This window comes from Salmo salar, chromosome ssa11 (genome assembly GCF_905237065.1).
Source record: "Salmo salar chromosome ssa11, Ssal_v3.1, whole genome shotgun sequence".
Lineage (NCBI taxonomy): Eukaryota > Metazoa > Chordata > Actinopteri > Salmoniformes > Salmonidae > Salmo > Salmo salar.
The window spans coordinates 100,767,907-100,784,310 of record NC_059452.1 but is presented as its reverse complement, the minus strand read 5'-3'; the positions used below and the strand labels follow the sequence as shown (position 1 = coordinate 100,784,310).

At 41.0% G+C, this 16,404-nt stretch overlaps 1 long non-coding RNA gene across 1 annotated transcript; it reads left to right on the top strand.

The window, feature by feature from the left end:
- The first annotated feature begins 9,400 nt into the window (after window positions 1–9,400).
- LOC123725264 (uncharacterized) lies at window positions 9,401–10,771 on the top strand. Its single transcript, XR_006757767.1, has 3 exons — window positions 9,401–9,750; window positions 10,124–10,206; window positions 10,327–10,771. It is a non-coding gene; the product is annotated as an uncharacterized lncRNA (long non-coding RNA).
- Window positions 10,772–16,404: the final 5,633 nt, after the last annotated feature.

Below are 16,404 nucleotides of genomic sequence, written 5' to 3'. Positions count from 1 at the left end.
TGGGAGGCCATGCACAGCGCGTGATCGTTGTAGTGCGCCTGCTCGGGCTGAAGCTGCTGTGTGAGAATGGCTGGGGGCCGAGTGTATGCTGCAGATCTGTCTGTTAGCATAGTAGAGCATTCCAACGCCGCTTCAACCTGGAGTGCTATTTTAATAGCTCCATCTAGTTGTAAATTATCCGATTCCAAAAGCAGTTTCTCCCTTGTCTTTTCACATAACGTCCCCTCTATCAACTGATCCCTGATGATCTCGTCCTGAAGTGTCCCATAGTTACAAGAGCTAGCCAAATCCCTCAGATTAGCCACGTAGCTTTGAATGGACTCACCCGGCCGTTGGTGTCTCTTCCGTAGCCGGTAGCTTTGAGGAGCACTCGCTCTTTCCCGGCGAAATGGTTCCGTAGGAGGCTGACTGCAGCAGTGAATGTAGGAGCCGATCCAAGCGCTCTGAAAATCCTTTGTCCCTCTGTACCGAGGCAGTGACGGAGCAGTGCTGTCCTCCGCTTGTCGGAGATTGTAGAAAAGTCCATAGCTTCGATATAAGTGTTAAAGCTATCAAGCCAGTTATTCCACGGGACTGGAGGTTCGCCAGGCACGGCGAGGAATGGTGCCGGCGGTGGTAAACTGAATACAGCCATCTTCGTCGCCAATGTTATATCTAGCCTAGCTGTAGAAGAACGCACGTCTGCACGGTTTCACATTGTACATCACTCTGTCGTTTAATGACATGTGCCACTCATCCTGACAACCCATTCATCCATAAAGCAGCACACTGTCGTAAACCATAACAACGTACAGTATGACGTACAGCACGTCGTACCATACATAACACTAACCATCCATAATATCAAAATTGTAATCCTGTTTCTATGATCTGTTTACCATGTACCCAGTTCACTTTGGATAAAGGCGCCTGCTAAATGGCATATTATTCAAGTCTACTTTGACTCTGTCAACTACAGTTGAAGTCGGAAGTTTACATTCACCTTAGCTAAATACATTTAAACTCAGTTTTTCACAATTCCTAACATTTAATCCTTGTAAAAATGCCGTTTTAGGTCAGTTAGGATCACCACTTTATTTTAAGAATGTGAAATGTCAGAATAATAGTAGAGAGAATAATTTATTTCAGCTTTTATTTCTTTCATCACCTCCCCAGTGAGTCAGAAGTTTACATACACTCAATTAGTATTTGGTAACATTGCCTTTAAAATGTTTAACTTGGGTCAAACGTTTCGGGTAGCCTTCCACAAGCTTCCCACAATAAATTGGGTGAATTTTGGCCCATTCCTCCTGACAGAGCTGGTGTAACTGAGTCAGGTTTGTAGGCCTCCTTGCTCGCACATGCTTTTCAGTTCTTCCCATAAATGTTCTATGATATTGAGGTCAGGGCTTTGTGATGGCCACTCCAATACCTTTTCCATTTGGAAGACCAATTTGCGACTTCCTGACTGATGTCTTGAGATGTTGCTTCAATATATCCACATAATTTTCCTTCCTCATAATTTTCCTTCCTTTTGTGAAGTGCGCCAGTCCAACCTGCAGCAAAGCACCCCCACAACATGATGCTGCCACCCCCGTGCTTCAGGGTTGGGATGGTGTTCTTCGGCTTGCAAGCCTCCCCCCTTTTCCTCCAGACATAACGATGGTCATTATGGCCAAACAGTTCTATTTTTGTTTCATCAGACAAGAGGGCATTTCTCCAAAAAGTATGATCTTTGTCCCCATTTGCAGTTGCAAACCGTAGTCTGACTTTATTATGCCGGTTTTGGAGCAGTGGCTTCTTCCTTGCTGAGCGGCCTTTCAGGTTATGTTGATATAGGACTCGTTTTACTGTGGATATAGATACTTTTGTACCCATTCCCTCCAGCATCTTCACAAGGTCCTTTGCTGTTGTTCTGGGATTGATTTGCACTTTTCACACCAAAGTACATTCATCTCTAGGGGAAGGAACGCGTCTCCTTCCAGAGTGGTATGACGGCTGCGTTGTCCCATGGTGTTTATACTTGCGTACTATTGTTTGTACAGATGAACGTGGTACCTTCAGGCGTTTGGAAATTGCTCCCAAGGATGAACCAGACTTGTGGAGGTCTACACATTTTTTTCTGAGGTCCTGGCTGATTTCTTTTAATTTTCCCATGATGTCAAGCAAAGAGGCACTGCGTTTGAAGGTAGGCCGTGAAATACATCCACAGGTACACCTCCAATTGACTCAAATGATGTCAATTAGCCTATCAGAAGCTTCTAAAGCCATGACATAATTTTCTGGAATTTTCCAAGCTGTTTAAAGGCAGTCAACTTAGTGTATGTAAACTTCCGACCCACTGGAATTGTGATACAGTGAATTATAAGTGAAATAATCTGTCTGTAAACAATTGTTGGAAAAATGACTTGTGTCATGCACAAAGTAGATGTCCTAACCGACTTGCCAAAACTATAGTTTGTTAACAAGAAATTTGTGGAGTGGTTGAAAAACGAGTTTTAATGATTCCAACCTAAGTGTATGTAAACTTCAGACTTCAACTGTAGCTGCCCAGTGTAGTTACCATTCCATTCCAATAGATGGCAGCCAAAGCTAGTTGAAGTCACTATTCTAGCGACAGGGACACTGGATAAGTCCGCACTGAAAGTAGTTTTATCTTCAAAGCAAGTTTATTTGGTTACGCTTCAACCTGTTGTTATAGTGGACAAGCTAACTAACACCATTTTTACATAAGGCGCAAGCATTAGGTCTATGTCTTGAAAATAATTACAGCAGGCTAGATTTACTAAATTAACTGGTTTTATTGTCAAATAAATCAAATCAATCAATCCCTCCAGCCAATACTCACACCAATTCAATAATTTTAAAACCCATGAGGAGTGTACAAGTACATACTTTAGGAAAAGTGTGGAGAATTGGGATGCCGCCCATCACCACTCTTGTTAAGTAGAAATATACTGATATTGTTTTGCTTAATGTTTTCTCATCTAGTGTCAGTTCTTAGAAATTCAGCTCTGTTAGAAATGACAGAGGCTAACAGAGCTGTCGTCCAAGAACTGGCCCAGTCTATTTTGAACAGCCAATTACACTTTTTTTATCGTTCCTGGGATGGCAGGATGACCTATAATTTTGAGCCCGGAGTCAATGTAACAATTGTTGTGTGTTTATCATGTTCAATTCTGTCTATTCTACTTTGTCTAAAACCATTATTGATGTGTCTGTTTAAAGTTAGCGTTTATGCTTTCTCCTAATTTGCACGTGTCATCTCGTTCTTGACCATAGGATTGCTTGGAAAATATAAATTGTCAAAGGAATTCTCAGTTGTTTGAGTTGTCTAGGCCCGTTTACAGGCATTTTGCCTACATAATCTGATATATTGCTCTTTATGTGGACATACATTTCATCCTTTTTGTCTATTATCTACTGCGTTCTTGAACTCAAACGTTTGCAGTTTTTGTAAATATATTCATTATATATTAACTGCTCTTAGTTTAGCCTATAATAAAACCTTAGTTCCATCTTTATCGAAGCAACTGCACACCTTCTGCATAAGCTATCTTTTTGCTAAATGTGATGTTTCTGTTTCTCTGTTCTTTGTTTTACCTCCGCCTTGGTGAGCCTTGTAAACAGGGTAAAATAAATTATGTTGAAGATGCTGTTTGTTAATGTCGCGACAGTTCGTTTCTGGTAATAGAACAAAATAGTCATCACATAGTAACTTCTGATTTAGCTGTACTTTAATTAATGCAAACACATGTGTGGTATATGTGTGGTTCGTATATATACGGTCTCGCTGTTTTACCTCGCAGGGCAAAACAGAGAAGAGAACGACACATCCTATTGTTCTCTTTTATACTCTAACAGAGATAGTTCCTGCTCAATGCTGGCCTGTCCGAGGGAGGAGGAGCGTGGTTTAAACTTGCTCCTCCTGTCGTCGGCGTGTAGGCTGATCCCAGCGTCGTGACGCACTTCCTGTTGCCGGTTGTAGTTCTTGTCTTCAACAGATGATTTACTCGTAGTTTATGTACTTAGCATAGCTTCCCCAGTATATTATATAAGTTATGCATACAAATAGCCAGTTCCACTCTAACATGTTCAAATGATGAAATATACTTCCGGTAATATGAAAGCTGTGGCTGCTGCGCATGCGTCTGTCTTCATCAAATATCACCGCGGACTGGTTGCCTGGGCTACGGCGATGGAACTCTCACCTCCTCGTCACTTCAAGACTGACGTCACAGTGCTCGTGGGTCCTCCTGGCTGTGGCAAGTCAAGACATGCCTCCGAAGCCTCCTGATGACGTCTTCTACAAGACCCGCGGTGATTGGTGGGATGGTTACCATGGTCAGAAGACAGTGATAATCGATGACTTTTATGGATGGTTGAAGTACGACGAGATGCTACGCGTCTGCGATCGTTATCCTCTGAAAGTGCCTGTTTCTTGCTTCTCTGTACTGGAGTTATTTTAAGAACTTGATGGTATAGCAATAACCTAACAAACTTGACATTAACTTGAATCTTCTCTCTTCATTTAACCCACAAAACAAAATCACCTCAGTCTAGTAAAGCATCTTCCATTCAATTTGGTAATTCAAATCGTGTTGTGAAACATTATTTGCTGTTGGATCGACCTCAAATAAAAGGTATTTTTAATGTTGGTTAGGCAACATGCTGCCTAACCATGTAGATTGGTTAGGCAGCATGCAGCTTTGACATGCATCATCCAAACAGCGGCTGAAGGGCGAAAGTGATCTAATACTGATGTCTCGCCAATGTACAAAAGCTCTCCATACTAAGTCGGCCCGATGTACAAAGCGGTGTCCATTGACAACCAGTGTTTCCAATTTAGCAACTTTGTCGCTATATCTATCAAGTTTAGTCCCCTCCAGCGTCTTTTATTGGTAAAAGATTCTAGCTAATTCCCCCCAACATCGTACACTCTAGCAGTTGGAGGACCAAATCACATCAAGTTAAAAACTTAAATGGACTAGAAAATAACAGTAAGTTGTGCGCCTAGATACACCTTTCTAGCTAGCTGACCACCAATTTTCATTACAATTTATACAAGTTAAGTTTGGTTATGAGAGTTTTACAAAAAGTAATATATATATATATATATATATATATATATATATACAGATTTTGTGGGACACGTTGTATATTGTAAAATTTGACTGTGTGACAGACCACACATTTAATATCCAATTTTTTTACCTCTGAAATGATTTGCAATTTTTGCAAGATTAGTTGCTAAATGTTTATTTAGGTTTTACCAAATTTTCATGATATTCAATTGGTAGTTACAGTCTTGTCTCATCGCTGCAACTCTCGTATGGACTCAGGAGAGGCGAAGGTCGAGGGCCATGCGTCCTCCGAAACACGACCTCGCCTAAGCCGCACTGGTTCTTGAACCCGGCTCTGTAGCGATGCCGCTAGCACTGCGATGCCTCACAAGTCCTCAACTGGCACTTCATTAAATAGTACCCGCAAAACACCAGTCTCAATGTCAACAGTGAAGAGGCGACTCCGTGATGCTGGCCATCTAGGCAGAGAAAAAGCCATATCTCTAACTGGCCAATAAAAAGAAAAGATTAAGATGGGCAAAAGAACACAGACAATGGACAGAGGAACTCTGCATAGAAGACCAGCATCCTCAACTGGCACTTCATTAAATAGTACCCGCAAATCACCAGTCTCAATGTCAACAGTGAAGAGGCGACTCCGTGATGTTGGCCATCTAGGCAGAGAAAAAGCCATATCTCTAACTGGCCAATAAAAAGAAAAGATTAAGATGGGCAAAAGAACACAGACAGTGGACAGAGGAACTCTGCATAGAAGACCAGCCTCCTGGAGTCGCCTCTTCACTGTTGCCATTGAGACTGGTGTTTTGCGGGTACTATTTCATGAAGCTGCCAACTAGACACTCTAATGTACTTGTCCTCTTGCTCATTTGTGCACCGGGGCCTCCCACTCATCTTTCTATTCTGGTTAGAGCTAGTTTGAGCTGTTCTGTGAAGGGAGTAGTACACAGCGTTGTACGAGATCTTCCGTTTCTTGGCAATTTCTCGCATGGAATAGCCTTCATTTCTCAGAACAAGAATGTTTCTGGATATTTTGAGCCTGTAATCGAACCCAGAAATGCTTATGCTCCACATACTCAACTAGTCTAAAGGCCAGTTTTATTGCTTCTTTAATTAGAACAGGTTTTCTAATGATCAATTAACCTTTTAACCTGTTAGGGCTAGGGGGCAGTATTGACGTGGCTGGATAAAAAAACGTACCCGATTTAATCTGGTTACTACTCCTGCCCAGTAACTAGAATATGCATATAATTATTGGCTTTGGATAGAAAACACCCTAAAGTTTCTAAAACTGTTTGAATGGTGTCTGTGAGTATAACAGAACTCATATGGCAGGCAAAAACCTGAGAAGATTTCATGCAGGAAGTGGCCTGTCTGACAAGGTGTCGTTCTTCTTGCCTCTGTTTATTGAAGACTGAGGATCTCTGCTATAACGTGACACTTCCTACGGCTCCCATAGGCTCTCAGAAGGCGGCAAAAAGCTGAATGGTAGCTTTGCAGGCTCTGGCTGAAAAAAAGTAGCGCGTTTGGATAGTGGCTGGTTACAGTACTGTGAGACTCAGGCGCGTGTCCGCGTCGACCGAATGCTTTGTTTTCTTTCCTCTGTTTACCTAAACGCAGATTCCCGGTCGGAATATTATCGCTTTTTTTACGAGAAAAATGGCATAAAAATGGATTTTAAACAGCGGTTGACATGCTTCGAAGTACGGTAATGGAATATTTAGAATTTTTTTGTCACGAATTGCGCCATGCTCGTGACCCTTATTTACCCTTCGGATAGTGTCTTGAACGCACGAACAAAACGCCGCTATTTGGATATAACGATGGATTATTTTGGACCAAACCAACATTTGTTATTGAAGTAGCAGTCCTGGGAGTGCATTCTGACGAAGAACATCAAAGGTAATCAAACTTTTGTAATAGTAAATTTGACTTTGGTCAGGGCTAAACTTGGTGGGTGTCTAAATAGCTAGCCGTGATGGCTGGGCTATCTACTGAGAATATTGCAAAATGTGCTTTCACCGAAAAGCTATTTTAAAATCGGACACCTCGATTGCACAAAGGAGTTCTGTATCTATAATTTTTAAAATAATTGTTATGTTTTTTGTGAACGTTTATCGTGAGTAATTTAGTAAATTCACCGGAGGTTTGCGGGGGGTATGCTAGTTCTGAACGTCATATGCTAATGTAAAAAGCTGTTTTTTGATATAAATATGAACTTGATTGAACAAAACATGCATGTATTGTATAACATAATGTCCTAGGGTTGTCATCTGATGAAGATCATGAAAGGTTAGTGCTACATTTAGCTGTGGTTTGGGTTTATGTGACATTATATGCTAGCTTGAAAAATGGGTGTCTGATTATTTCTGGCTGGGTACATTTACATTTACGTCATTTAGCAGACGCTCTTATCCAGAGCGACTTACAAATTGATGCATTCACCTTATAATATCCAGTGGAACAACCACTTTACAATAGTGCATCTAAATCTTTTACTCTGCTGACATAATCTAATATTTTGCTTTCGTTGTAAAGCCTTTTTGAAATCGGACAGTGTGGTTAGATTAACGAGAGTCTTTAAAATGGTGTAAAATAGTCATATGTTTGAGAAATTGAAGTAATAGCATTTCTAAGGTATTTCAAAATCGCGCCACGGGATTACACTGGCTGTTGCGTAGGTGGGAGGATTTCGTCCCGTCTAGCCCAGAGAGGTTAAAATGATAAACTTGGATTAGATAACACAACATGCCATTGGAACACAGGAGTGATGGTTGCTGATAATGGGCCTGTGTACGCCTATGTAGATATTCCATAAAAAATCTGCCGTTTCCAGCTACAATAGTCATTTACAACATTAACAATGTCTACACTGTATTTATGATAAAGTTTGTTATTTCAATGGATAAAAAATGTGCTTTTCTTTCAAAAACAAGGACATTTCCAAGTGACCCCAAACTTTTGAATGGTAGTGTATATACAGCTATGCAAATCTATATTTAATGTATATTTCATCTATATAAATGTGTGCAATTACCAAACATGACATGGATTACATTGCTTTTATTTATAATTGATACATTAGCCTATGGTTTCAATACATGAATCTATCCTCTCTCTCAATAATAAATAGCCTACTCAATAAATGATCCCATTTTCTAAAGCAACATAGCTCTCACAACAGTTGTATGTAAATCTATAAATGGATTACATTTGTTATGATGTCCAGTGTCCATGCTGTAAATTGTTGTAATTACAGCAAATGCAATGTTATTTCTATTGCATAATTGTCATTCATATGTAATTATTATTTTTCAGAGAGGAGTGACCAAAATGAACCTCTGGTTTCCTGGGCCACAGGAGTGTGCAAGAAAGTGGTCAGCACATTTTCTTATAGTTGGAAGAATCAGAAGGCCTTGACACAGGATAAACTGAGCCTGCCCCTCGACAAGCTCTTCATGGACTCCCCGACAAGGTGGTGATCTCGACTGCAGATGATGGAAAGAGTCTTGGAGCAAAAGGGCAGTAGACAAAAAAACATGGCACCCTGCAACCTCCTGGCAAGACATTGAGGTCTTTGAATCTATCACGGCAACACTTAAGCCCCTCCAGAATTTCACAGATGCCCTGTTAGGAGAGACATACAGTGAGGGAAAAAAGTATTTGATCCCCTGCTGATTTTGTACGTTTGCCCACTGACAAAGAAATGATCAGTCTATAATTTTAATGGTAGGTTTATTTGAACAGTGAGAGACAGAATAACAACAAAAAAATCCAGAAAAACGCATGTCAAAAATGTTATAAAATGATTTGCATTTTAATGAGGGAATGTTCTGTGCAGAATCTGTGTAAGTTGACCTAGAACACAAATGCACATCATGACTTCAACAAAGAAGGCAACTTGGAACGTAACCGATCCTCCCATGCGATCATCCTCTTTCCAGGTAAGTGAAGTATGCAATAAAACAATGTGGTTGTAATCGCTAGTATGTAATGTTATGGAGATCGATTTATAGCTTTTTACGACATTTATCAAACCACTATGCATTTTCACTGATCTGTCAAGATTTTCAATGAAAATCTTACCCATAGGCCTACTCAACAGTTTCAGCTAACTAGCTAGCTTAGCGCTAGCGAGCTAGGCTACAGGCTTGAGTGGTTAATATCTTTAATCCACATGTGTCAAGCTCCTACCATGGGAAGTCCGAGTGTCTGCAGGTTTTTGCTCCACCCTTGATTGATAAATGAAGGTCACAAATTACTAAGGAACTCCTCTCACCTGGTTAGGTTGTCTAGGTGTTAATTGAAATGAAAAAAAAAATAAATAAACGGCCCTCTGCACAAAACCGGCCCTCTGTGGAATGAGTTTGACACCCCTGCCCGGGACGTCACTAGGGCTATTCATTAGACCCCCCCTAAATAAATCACTATATCAGTCAATATATTTTCTCTGTGATGTATTTTTTTCCCATCAAACGTTCCATCGCATCTTAAACTTATTACGGGCGGGCACTAGGACCTGGGGGGGGCTGCTGCTGCAGAGGCTGTTGCACGCGCTAATGACAGTTAGGTCTACTTGTAGCTAACGTTAGCTACTGCTGTGGCTTGAGACTGCTAGCTAACAGTAAACTGACAGGAAAAGGCTCTGATAGGACGGATTCATGCAGATAGGCTACGATGTGAATTTGTGGTAAGTGAGAACAGAGAGAGAGAGAGCGAGAGAGAATTCACTTCTATAGACTTTGGTCATAATCATTAACCAATACGTTTTTATGTGAGGCTGCCTGTAAGTTACAGTGTAACAGATGTTGCGAACTAGCTAACGGTAACGTTAACGGTGTCTATTAAATCCTACATAAGTTATGATATCTAGTTAACGTTGTATTTAATGTAATTTTGCTATCTGTGCCAGGCTATAAATGAGACAGATGACATCATAACATCATGCTCAATTGCTTTCATTCAGTAGGCCATTGCAAAACAATTATCAGTAGGTCATGTGTAGAAAAGGTGACAGTGTTGATCACAATGTGATTGTATTATCCTCAATTTCTCAACTGTAGGCTAGCTAATGACTAACGTTAGATGGATATACGGAAATTCTTCAAGAGAGGCAGTGCCAGCAGCTCTGCCGAAGGCCAATCCGGTGAGAAATGAAGATTTTACCAGTTCAAACAAACAAATTAAAACTTCAACTGATTAATCACCTATTAAGCCTTGAGTTATTGTAAATATAAGTTTAATAACAATACATTTCAAAACACAGCAGACAAGAATGAGGGAAAGAAGCTGGAAAGGGCTGAGGGAGCATGTCTGATGAAGGTTAGTGATTAAAAAAAGCGAGTAGATGTTTAAGCTTTCAGTTAAATTTGTACAGCATGTCTTACTTTTGTTAGGCATAAATAATGTTCATGATATCTTAAAGGGTCATGCAGAAAGAGAGGCTTCTATGCAAGGCAGAGATCAACATGCGAGCTGTATAAGTGAGAGAGAGCAAGCATGCCCAGAGAAAGAGGGACAAGAAACAGATCCAGAGAGGGAGGGACAACAAACAGATCCAGAGAGAGAGGGACAACAAACAGATCCAGACGTGGGAGGGACAACAAACAGATCCAGAGCGAGAGGAACAGCGAAACAGATACAGAGCGAGAGGAACAGCGAACAGATCCAGAGCGAGAGGGACAAGAAACAGATCCAGAGAGAGAGGGACAACAAACAGATCCAGACAGGGAGGGAGAACAAACGGATCCAGAGAGAGGGACAACAAACAGATCCAGACAGGGAGGGAGAACAAACGGATCCAGAGAGAGGGACAACAAACAGATCCAGAGAGGGAGGGACAACAAACAGATCCAGAGAGGGAGGGAGAGAACAAAGTGATCCAGACAGGGAGGGACAACAAACAGATCCAGAGAGGGAGGGACAAGAACCAGATCCAGACAGGGAGGGAGAACAAACAGATCCAGACAGGGAGGGACAACAAACAGATCCAGAGAGGGAGGGACAACAAACAGATCCAGAGAGGGAGGGAGAGAACAAACTGATCCAGAGAGGGAGGGAGAGAACAAACTGATCCAGACAGGGAGGGACAACAAACAGATCCAGAAAGGGAGGGACAACAAACAGATCCAGAGAGGGACAAGAACCAGATCCAGACAGGGAGGGAGAACAAACAGATCCAGACAGGGAGGGACAACAAACAGATCCAGTGAAAGAAAGTAATCAACCCGCTGCAGCAACTCCTTCGAGAAATGAGAGTGATTTAGGTGACAAAGACACTGGGCCCAGACAAGTGAAGCTGAATAGCTACCCACATTAAAGTTTTGGTACACAGAAAAGGGCATTTCAGCACTGCTGGTTTGAGAAATACAATTGGGTAGGGTACTCTGTCCACAAAAATGCAGCTTTCTGCTTTCCATGTAGAGTTTTTGGCAAAAACATTGAATTTGATTATTTTGTCAGTAATGGCTGCAAAATGGGAAAAAAGATTTGTTTATCTTCGAAAACATGAAATGGCACAAACACACAGACAATGTTGTGGCATGGCAAAGCTACCAGGCAACTAGCAGTCATGAGAACATTGCTCAGATTTGAACATCTGCCCATGCTAGTAATATTGCAGAGAGAAGGGAGTATCTGAGTAGAATTGTTGCAGTCACCTCAATGTTAGGAAGACAGGGACTCTATCCGTGCCAATGATGAATCTAGTGAAAGCACAAATAGAGGGAGCTTTCTTGAATATATGGAGCTTTTGAAGGAGTTTGACCCTTTCCTGCAAAGGTACAATACTCCATCAAATGCGACGTATCTCTTTCCAGAAACTCAGAATGACATGATCGAATGCTGTGCTCAAGAGATTATGGACACCATGGTCTCTGAGATGTCAAAATCTGGAATGTATGCCATTATGGCAGATGAGGCCAGGGATGGGCACTCTGAACAGTTGGCTCTGTGTGTTAGGTATGTGACAGAGGGGACAGTTAAGGAGCGTTTACTAGCACTAGCAGAAATCAAGTCATTTGATGCCCAATCGATAGCAAATGAGTTGCAACAGCAGCTCCAAATGAGAGGGGTAGCAGGCCTAAAGTTGCACAGACCTATGATGGTGCAGCTGTCATGAGTGGGTCCAAAGGAGGTGTGCAAGCACATTTCAGAGTGCTGCATCTGGAGGCAATTTAAGTACATTGCTATGCTCATGAGCTTAATTTGGTGTTGTGTCATACTTGCAGGGCTATTTTGGAGGCTGCTGAGTTTTTCACTTTCTTGGAGAATGTGTATTCGTTTTTCAGTAGAACCCTAGTTAACCACCACAAGTTCAAAGAAGCTCAGTCCAAACTTGGAATAGCGTCAGCTGAACTTGTACAGCTCTCAAACACTCGCTGGGCATGCCAGCTGCGGTTCATAAGTACAGTCCTGGACACTTTAACTGCTATTTTTGATTGTCTATCTGCCATTGGATCCCCCATGGCTGTTGGTCTGAGAGCAAAGCTTCATAAGTTCTCCATAAGTTTTCTACTGATGTTTCAGTCCCTTCTTCCTATAACTGAGGGACTACACAAGTTCCTCCAGAAAGAGACTGTAGACCTGGCAGAAGCTTGTTTCGGCAAACAAGCTGTATGTGACACACTGATAGGCAAAGGCACAGATGCATTTGCCACAGATCTTTATGACAGAACCAAAGCACTCTGTGAAATTCACAATATTCCAGAGGCAGATGCAGCAAGAAAGCGCAAACAAAGGAAAATGGGAGATTTTGTGGTGGAGACCTCCTTGGGTTTAGGCACAGAATTGTCATGTTCCCAAACAATGAAAACAGAGTTGTTGCTCCCCTGCTTGGACAGGATGGGTTGTGAGCTTGACCAGCGATTCTCGACTGTAGATGCAGGTCTGCTCAAAGGCATACAGGCATGCAGCCCCAACTCAAAAAACTTCCTAGATACATCATGCTTAACTGAGTTTGCCAAGCACTACGGTATTGATGTTAAAACAGAAGACATGTTGGTGGACAGAAACTTTCTTGCCCGGAAAAGAGAGGCTGGATGTCCTCCCAAAGATATGCTTGCTGTGCATAACCTCCTGGATGATGATGTTTCCTTCTCTGAATGAAATCATTCAGGTTGTCCTCACAATTCTTGTGATCAGCTGCTCCTGTGAAAGGTCCTTTAGTGCACTGCGCCAGCTGCACTCCTGGTTGCGTAAGACAATGGGTCAGAAAAGTCTTGCAAGTCTTGCAGCCATGTCCATTGAGGGTGAAGTGCTTGGGCCACTAAGCACCAATAGTGTTATTGACCACTTTACCACCTTTAAAAATAGGAGGTACACTATGATGCGTCCACCCACAAAATAAGCATAAAACAAGAGAATCAGGAGGTTCTGTAATAAAGGTTGTAATATTTGTTTGGGATCTTAATTTATCAGATTTTATTTCTAATTATTTTTCAGTTTTTTTAATTTTATTTAGCTCATTAATTGAATTTAGTTTTGCCCCATTGTGGATGATACTGTTTAAGATGTTTCATGTGTCTGAATTATTGGGTTAATTTAGAGCAACAATTAACAGAAAGGGTGAAACTTAAATAAAGATTATTTTCTAATGGTATAATATGACCTGCATGTCTTCCCATTTCTCTCTCAAATAACATAGTACAGCCATTTGTGTGCCTTTTGTTGGTGTTGGATGGATGGGGACAGAGTGGACTTAAAATTCTATACAAATAAATAATTAAAGTAAGTCATATTAGATCAGTGTCTAACAAACTATGAGACATGTATACTTTTAGCCAACCTTGACCAAAAATAACCTTATTTTGATCAATTTTACACCCTTTGTTACTTTAAAAATACATGATAAATACATTTGGGGGCTTTAAAACAAATCCTAAAAGAGGCTTATCCCCTCCTATCCATCAATCTCTAGTGATGTCCCTGACCCCTGCCTAATAGAGCTAGTTCAACTTGTCTTTACAAAGCCTTTCTAAAAACAGTTTTAGATCTTGTGGAGAAAACAATACCAAACAATGGATGAATTGGGACAAGACAGCAATGCTCCCATCCACAGTGAATGTGTATCTATCCAATGGTCATCTTATTATCCATCATTCACATTCTTTACATTTTTGTTCACCACCTGTAGTTTTTGTGATGTAATCCACTTTCAAATTAAGTACATCTTAATGCTCAGTTAAAAATGTTTATGAAAATAAGTATCCTACATATACAGTGGTGAAATACAATTCTGAACTTGTTGTGTTCTGTTTACTTTGCAGCTCCAAATAAAGACCTTTCACACCTACCACCCTTCTATTGAGACCACTCAGACCAACAGCTGACACCTTTATATTTAGACCACTCAGACTTACAGCTGGCACCTTTATATTCAGACCACTGAGACCTACTGCTGACACCTTTATATTCAGACCACTCAGACCAACAGCTGACACCTTTATATTCAGACACCACTCAGACTTACAGCTGGCACCTTTATATTCAGACCACTGAGACCTACTGCTGACACCTTTATATTCAGACCACTCAGACTTACAGCTGACACCTTTATTTTCAGACACCACTCAGACCTACAGCTGACACCTTTATATTCAGACCACTCAGACTTACAGCTGACTCCTTTATATTCAGACCACTCAGACTTGGAGCTGACACCTTTATATTCAGACCACTCAGACTTACAGCTGGCACCTTTATATTCAGACACCACTCAGACTTACAGCTGGCACCTTTATATTCAGACCACTGAGACCTACTGCTGACACCTTTATATTGTTAGGATTGAACTGGCTATTTGTTTGCATAACCTATATAATATACCAGAGAAGCTATGCTACAATATTAAGTATATAAACTATAGATAAGTCAACTGCTAAAGACAATAACTACACCCGGCAACAGGAAGTGCGTCACGAGGTTGGGACCAACCTGCACACCAACGATAGGATGAGTAAGTTTAAACCATGCTCATCCTCCCTCTGACAGGCCAGCAGTGAGCGGGAACTATCTCTGTCAGAGTATTTAAGGAAGAACAAAGGATGTGTCATCCTCTTCTCTGTCTGCCCTGCGTGGTGATACAGTGAGACTGTATATACGAACATCATATTTACCATTCAAGTGTTTGCATTAATTAAAGTACAAAGGAATCAGAAGTTACTCTGTGCTAACTATTTTGTTCTGATACCAGGTTTTAATTGACGCGACCCGACAATTGGTGACCCCGACGTGATCTGGTATAGGAACTTCGCTGAGTATTGATCAGCCGATTGGACATCACTGTCGTTGGACGGTGTGGTTCACAAAGAGTCCGGATAACTAAAAACAGGTAGGCAGACACCTATTGTTATAATAACTAAAGATCTGCATATTGGCTTTATCCAAATAAATTTTGTGAAGCACCTGTTCGTTGTAAGTGAACTAAATTATGAATTATTATGAGTAGATAAGAAATATTATTGTGACATGCAAACCTGTGGTGAATGTGTTGTTAGTACCATGGTACCATAGAGTATTGTTCCACCGGCAAGGTCCGTGACTACGAGGGTACGGCTAGGTTCGAAGATGTAGGGAATAATTGGTTTAGTAATTGGTATCGGCAAGGTTCGTAACTACGAGGGTACGGCTAGGTTCGAGGAATTACACCGGCAAGATCCGTAACTTCGAGGGTACGGTTAGGTTCGAGAAATATTAGATAAGAATACTGGGTGATCGGCAAGGTTCGTAACTACGAGGGTACGGCTAGGTTCGGCGGAGTAATTCTTAGGAAAGGAGGTGAGGTTGTAGGCGAGGTAAAACAGTAATAGTAAATTAGGAATTTGAAGATGAAACAGTAATGGTATAATAAAAGTTTGGAGATAAAATAATATGCCCAATTTAGGTGTAGAATAAAAGGAGATATTTAACCTGTTGGGGCTCGGGGGCAGTATTGAGACATTTTGAAAAAAATATGTGCCCATTTTTAACTGCCTCCTACACCAACTCAGAAGCTAGGATATGCATATTATTAACACATTCGGATAGAAAACACTCTGAATTTTCTAAAACAGTTTGAATGGTGTCTGTAAGTATAACAAAACTCATATTGCAGGCAAAAACCTGTGAAAAATAGATCCAAAAAAATGTGAATTTTGTGACTGTACTATTTAGTGTCATTGTTTTATAGATACCATAGTGAGAAAGGATTCATTTCGCAACACCTACGGCTTCCACTAGATGTCAACGATCTTTATAAAGTTGTTTGAAGCGTCTATGATAAACAGAGAGCAAATTAGAATGCGAGGAAGTTGACATGTCATCACTTCATTTTTTTGCGCCTGCGCATAAATCTGAGAAGCGTGAG